A 6,920-nucleotide genomic window follows, 5' to 3' on the forward strand; every position below is an offset into this window, starting at 1 on the left:
TGTGAATGAACACATGAATAAATAAAAAGTTTAATGAACATGTGAATGAACACATGAATAAATAAAACCTTTAATGAACATGTGAATAAACATGTGAATGAACACATGAATGAACATGTGAATAAACATGTGAATGAACAAATAAAAAGTAAAATGAACATGTGAATGAACACGTTAATGAACATGTGAATAAATGAACATGGGAATGAACATGTGAATAAATAAAAAGTTAAATGAACATGTGAATGAACATGTGAATAAACATGTGAATAAATAAAAATTCAAATGAACATGTGAATAAATAAAAAGTAAAATGAATATGTAAATAAATAAAAAGCTAAATGAACATGTGAATGAACATGTGAATGAACATGTGAATGAACATGTGAATGAACATGTGAATGAACATGTGAATAAATAAAAAGTTAAATGAACATGTGAATGAACACATGAATGAACATGTGAATGAACATGTGAATAAATGAACATGTGAATGAACATGTGAATAAATAAAAAGTTAAATGAACATGTGAATGAACATGTGAATGAACATGTGAATGAACATGTGTCATATCCAGAAAGTTGTGTTAAGTTATGTTTAGTTTTGCCTTCTATTTGTTTTGTGACTTCCTGTTTTATTTTGACTACTTCCCCTGTAGTTTTCCCGCCAGTCTGATTATCTTCCCCGCCCTGATTGTTTCCACCTGTTCCCCATTTACTTTGAGTTACATATAGCCTGTGCTTCCCTCTGCCCTGCGTCAGTTCGTCTTGTCTGTCATGCCAGAGAGCCCACGCCAATCCATGCCACGTCAATTGTTTGTAAGGTTTTTGCTTTTCTTAGTTGCTACTTTGTTTTGTCCCTTTTTGAGCCATCAGAGTTTTTTCCTCGTGAAGAGTGATTTTGATTTGGCACCTTGCCCAACCCTTTTGTCTCCTCCCAGTGAGTGATTATAATTTGTTATTACTTTTGCCTTTTGCTTATCTAGTGATTCCTCGATAGAGTGATTTTCTGTTGATACTTTTCCTCCTTTTGAGAGTGATTTTTATTTGTTACTTTGTCCAATAAATTGGAATATTTTTGGAAGTTGTCTCTGAGTCGTGCTATTGGGTTCAAGTCCTTGTTCGGTTGTGACATTACGAACTGACCAGCATGAACCCAGCCGACTCAGAACAACTGACAGCAGCTGTTCGCTCCCAGAACACCCGCCTGACTCAGCAGGAGGAGCACATGGCCTCTCTGCACAGTGGTGTGAAGGGGATGGCTAAAAGTCAGGAGGAGTTCAAAGCCTCTGTGACAGCCCAAGTTAACCTCCTGGCAAACCAAGTACATCAAGTCCTTGCTCATCTCACAAGGGATCCCTCTCCCTCAGACACCATGACCACACCATCTCCGGCGGATACCAGAGCTTCATTGATCTCAGCTCCCCATGCCACGACTCTTCGCCTTTCCCCCCCAGAAAAGTTTTCTGGTGAGTCAGGAGGATGTCGGGCGTTTATTGTGGACTGTGATATGCATTATGAAGACTTGCCCTCAGCCTTTCCTACGGAACGATCGAAGGTGGCATTCATGATCTCCCACCTCACTGGGAGGGCGAGGGCATGGGCTACGGCTGAATGGTCTCAGGATTCAATGATCTGCGGATCCCTCAAGGAGTTTAAACAGGCTCTGCGGAAGGCTTTCGATCCCCTCTCATCCGACCGAGAGAAAGCACGTGAGTTGAGCAACATCAAACAAAATAGAGACTCTGTTTGTGACTATGCTATCCGCTTTCGCACCCTAGCCACGGATAGCGGATGGAATGCCATGGCCCTGTATGATGTTTTTCTCAAGGGACTTTCAGATCAAATTCAAGACTTGTTAGTGCCCCTAGATTTGCCTTCTGATCTAGACTCAGTAATGACTCTGGCCATAAGAACAGACAACCGCTTACAGGAGCTACAACGAAGCCGAATGGCCTCTGCAGCTGGTCGTCATCAGGGTCGCGCTGCTGTCACTACACCCACTTGGCGGAGCTCCTCACGTGCTCCATCACCCATTACCCGGAGGGAGAGGCCATCCGAGGAGGTGGAGGAGCCCATGCAGTTGGGGCGAACCAAACTGTCCACAGAGGAGCGCCGTCGTCGCCTGCAGGAAGGCAGGTGCTTCTATTGCGGACAGCAAGGGCATCTGCTAGCAGCGTGTCCGGCAAAAGGCACAGGCTCACCAGTCGACAGGGGGGTACTGGGGAGACGTTTCTCCTCCACAGAATTCCCTCCTCGAGCTTTAACCCAGACTAAGGTGAGGCATCACAACACCACACTTAGTTTGGAGACTCTCATTGACTCGGGGGCTGATGAAAGTCTCATGGACTGGGATTTTGCCATGAGACTCAAGCTAAAAACAGAACAATTATCTCAGCCTATAGAGGCCAGCGCTCTCGATGGCAGTCTGATTTTTCGAGTGATGCACAAGACTGAACTGCTCAGTTATCATTGATAACCACTATGAACTTATGCAATTTCATTTATATAACTCTGCCCAGTATCCTCTCATTTTGGGTTTTCCCTGGCTGAAGAAACATAACCCGCACATTGACTGGAGTACTGGGCAGAGGAATGTAAAACCAAGTGTTTAAAGTCTTGTCATAATGTGAAAACTAGTGATAACATTCCCTCTGTTCATGTCACAGACTCTGAAACTCCTGGCCTGACTTCAGTCCCAAGATGTTACCACGAGTTGAGTGAGGTATTTAGTAAAAAGAAGGCAACCTCCCTTCCTCCCCACAGGCCTTATGATTGCCCCATTGATTTGATCCCGGGTCCCCTATTCCTAAGGGTAGACTATATTCCATCTCTGGCCCAGAAAAGAAGGCTATGACCGAGTATATTGAGTCCTCGTTAAAGGCTGGTCTTATCCGCCCCTCTTCATCTCCAGCGGGGGCAGGGTTCTTTTTTGTGGGAAAGAAAGATGGGACACTTCGACCATGTATAGACTATGCACCACTTAATGACATAACTGTTAAGAATCAGTACCCTCTGCCACTAATGTCATCAGCTTTTGATCAGCTTCAGCAAGCTAAGGTTTTCACTAAATTAGACCTCAGAAACGCCTATCATCTGGTTAGGATCAGAGAGGGGGATGAATGGAAAACAGGCTTTAACACTCCTAGTGGTCATTACGAGTACCTAGTCATGCCGTTTGGGTTGACCAATGCTCCTGCTGTCTTCCAAGCAATGATCAACGATGTTCTGAGAGACTTCCTGAACCACTTTGTGTTCGTGTATTTAGATGACATATTGATCTTCTCCCCAGATTTAGACTCTCATGTGCATCATGTACGGCAGGTTCTCCAGCGACTGCTGGAGAACCAATTATATGTCAAGACAGAAAAGAGCGAATTCCATGCCGACACTGTATCTTTCCTTGGCTTTATCATAGCCCCTGGAAAGGTGCAAATGGATCCGGCTAAAGTTAGCGCTGTGGCTCAGTGGCCAACACCTGATAGCCGCAAAAAGGTTCAACAATTCTTAGGATTTGCTAACTTTTACAGGAGGTTTATCCGAAACTTCAGTGCCACAGCTGCACCTCTACATGCACTTACCTCTCAGTCTCCCTTTTTGTGGTCCCCTCAAGCTGAGGAGGCCTTCCAGCAGCTCAAAGTGCGATTCACTACTGCCCCCATTCTCACAGTTCCTGATCCCAGCCGGCAGTTTATGGTGGAGGTGGATGCCTCCAATAATGGAGTGGGGGCAGTACTCTCCCAGCACTCTGAGAAGGACAACAAGCTTCATCCCTGCGCCTTCCTGTCTCATAAACTCTCGCCGGCAGAGAGAAACTACGATGTTGGGAACCGTGAGTTATTAGCAGTGAAAAAAGCTTTGGAAGAGTGGAGACATTGGTTAGAGGGCGCACAGCACCCATTCATTGTATGGACAGATCATAAGAATCTGGAATATATTCGCAAAGCAAAGAGACTGAACTCTCGCCAAGCCAGATGGACATTTTTTTTTAACAGATTTAACTTTGTTTTGTCTTATAGGCCGGGGTCCCAGAACACCAAGCCCGATGCCTTGTCCCGTCTGTTTGACCCCGAGCCTACTGCCAAGGAACCGGAGCCCATCCTACCACTGAACCGTGTGGTAGGAGCGGTGAGTTGGCAGATAGAATCTCAGGTGAAGCAGGCTAATGGTGAGAATCCGACACCTAGTGGTTGTCCGGAGAATCGCTTGTTTGTCCCTGTTGTTATGCGTCCACAGGTGATCATTGGGCTCACACCGGACTGCTCACCTGCCATCCAGGAGTTAAGAGGACCATGTACGTCATTTCCCAGAGGTTTTGGTGGCCCTCCATGGAGAGGGAGGTTCGGGAGTATGTGGAGGCGTGTTCCATCTGTGCCCGCAACAAGACCTCCTCCAGAGCGCAGATGGGGTTGCTGCAGCCACTCCCTGTTCCCACTCGTCCATGGGCTGAGATCTCACTCGACTTCGTCACGGGGCTCCCGGTCTCTGAAGGAAACACCACTGTGCTCACAGTGGTAGACAGGTTTTCTAAAATGACTCATTTCATAGCATTACCCAAGCTTCCATCTGCCAAAAGAACGGCAGAGATTATGATGACTCAAGTATTTCGTATTCATGGTTTTCCCAAAGACATTGTTTCAGACCGGGGGCCCCAGTTCATATCCAGGTTCTGGAAAGAGTTCTGCAAGCTCATCGGAGCCACCGTCAGCCTCACCTCTGGTTATCACCCAGAAGCCAACGGCCAGACGGAACGTCTCAACCAGGAGTTAGAGACCTGTCTTCGATGCCTGATGTCGCAGAATCTGGCTTCCTGGAGCAAGAAGCTGGTGTGGGTGGAATATGCCCACAACTCTCTTCTCACCTCGGCAACTGGCATGTCTCCATTCCAGTGCGTCTTCGGCTACCAGCCCCCTGTCTTCTCCGAGACAGAAAAGGAGATCATCGTCCCGTCGGCCCATGCCATGGTCCGGTGATGCCACCGCATCTGGGCAGCCGCCCGTAAGGCACTCCTACGCAGTGTGGACCGCATGAAGAGGGCTGCTGATCGGAGGCGCCTACCTGCTCCTGTATACAAGCCTGGCCAGAAGGTCTGGCTCTCTACGCGGGATTTGCCTCTCCAAGTCGCCTCCAGGAAGTTGGCTCCACGGTTCGTGGGGCCTTTCCCAGTGTCCAAGGTCATCGGCCCTTCCGCTGTCCGTCTGCGTTTGCCCCGGTCCATGAGAGTCCACCCCACCTTCCACGTCAGCCGGGTGAAACCGGTTAAGGAAAGCCTCATGGTGCCCGCAGCCGCACCCCCTCCACCTCCCCAGATGGTCGACGGCGGCCCTGTCTACTCAGTCAAGGCTCTGCTGGCTGTGCGCAACAGGGGCCGGGGCAGGCAGTTCCTGGTGGATTGGGAGGGCTACGGTCCAGAGGAACGATCATGGGTTCCTGCTAGCTTTATTGTGGATCCTGACCTCATCACAGACGCCACCCTCAGTTATCTGGGCCGTCAGGTGCCGTCCCTAGAGGGGGGGGTACTGTCATATCCAGAAAGTTGTGTTATGTTTAGTTTTGCCTTCTATTTGTTTTGTGACTTCCTGTTTTATTTTGACATCTCTCTTTCCTCTTGTTTCAGATAACTTGCCCTTCCCCTGTAGTTTTCCCGCCAGTCTGATTATCTTCCCCGCCCTGATTGTTTCCACCTGTTCCCCATTTACTTTGAGTTACATATAGCCTGTGCTTCCCTCTGCCCTGCGTCAGTTCGTCTTGTCTGTCATGCCAGAGAGGCCACGCCAATCCATGCCACGTCAATTGTTTGTAAGGTTTTTGCTTTTCTTAGTTGCTACTTTGTTTTGTCCCTTTTTGAACCATCAGAGTTTTTTCCTCGTGAAGAGTGATTTTGATTTGGCACCTTGCCCAAACCTTTTGTCTCCTCCCAGTGAGTGATTATAATTTGTTACTTTGTCCAATAAATTGGAATATTTTTGGAAGTTGTCTCTGAGTCGTGCTATTGGGTTCAAGTCCTTGTTCGGTTGTGACAACATGTGAATGAACATGTGAATAAATGAACATGTGAATGAACATGTGAATAAATGAACATGTGAATGAACATGTGAATAAATAAAAAGTTAAATGAACATGTGAATGAACACGTGAATGAACCTGTCTGTCTGTCTGTGTAACGTACGTCTTACATTGCCAAAGCATATTTATCAACATTGTTCATACACTCTTATTCACACACTATATACAATATAAACACACATGTTATAAGTAGTAAATACAGAAAGCAGCTGGTCAGTAGGTTAGCTGCTCTTATCTCTTGTCCACTGGCTGTCCCTCTGTCTGTCTCTCTCTCTCTTCTGTCCATCAGTCTCTCAGTCTGTCTCTATCTTCTGTCCCTCAGTCTCTCTCTGTCTGTCCCTCAGTCTCAGCAGTTAGAAACTTATTTTACTGCTAGCATGGTGCATTTCCTTTTCTGTAAGGACAAACTGTAATGCTGTCTTTCTCTCTCTTCTATCCCTCTGTCTCTCTCTCTCTCTATCTTTCTCTCTCTTCTGTCCTTCAGTCTCTCTTCTGTCCCTCTGTCTCTCTCAGTCTGTCCCTCAGTCTCTTCTGTCCCTCAGTCTCTCTCTGTCTGTCTCTCTCTTCTGTCCTCAGTGGCTCTCTGCCCGTCTCTCTCTTCTGTCCCTCAGTCGCTCTCTGCCCGTCTCTCTCTTCTGTCCCTCAGTCTCTGCAGTTAGACACATGTCGTGCTTCATGGTGCATGTCCTTTTCTCTCGCAGGACAAACTGTAACGCTGTCTTTCTCTCTCTTCTGTCCCTCTGTCTCTCTCTGTCTGTCCCTCAGTCTCTGCAGTTAGACACATGTTGTGCTTCATGGTGCATGTCCTTTTCTCTCGCAGGACAAACTGTAACGCTGTCTTTCTCTCTCTTCTG

The sequence above is a fragment of the Solea senegalensis genome, unplaced genomic scaffold, assembly GCF_019176455.1.
Source record: "Solea senegalensis isolate Sse05_10M unplaced genomic scaffold, IFAPA_SoseM_1 scf7180000017745, whole genome shotgun sequence".
NCBI classification, from domain to species: domain Eukaryota; kingdom Metazoa; phylum Chordata; class Actinopteri; order Pleuronectiformes; family Soleidae; genus Solea; species Solea senegalensis.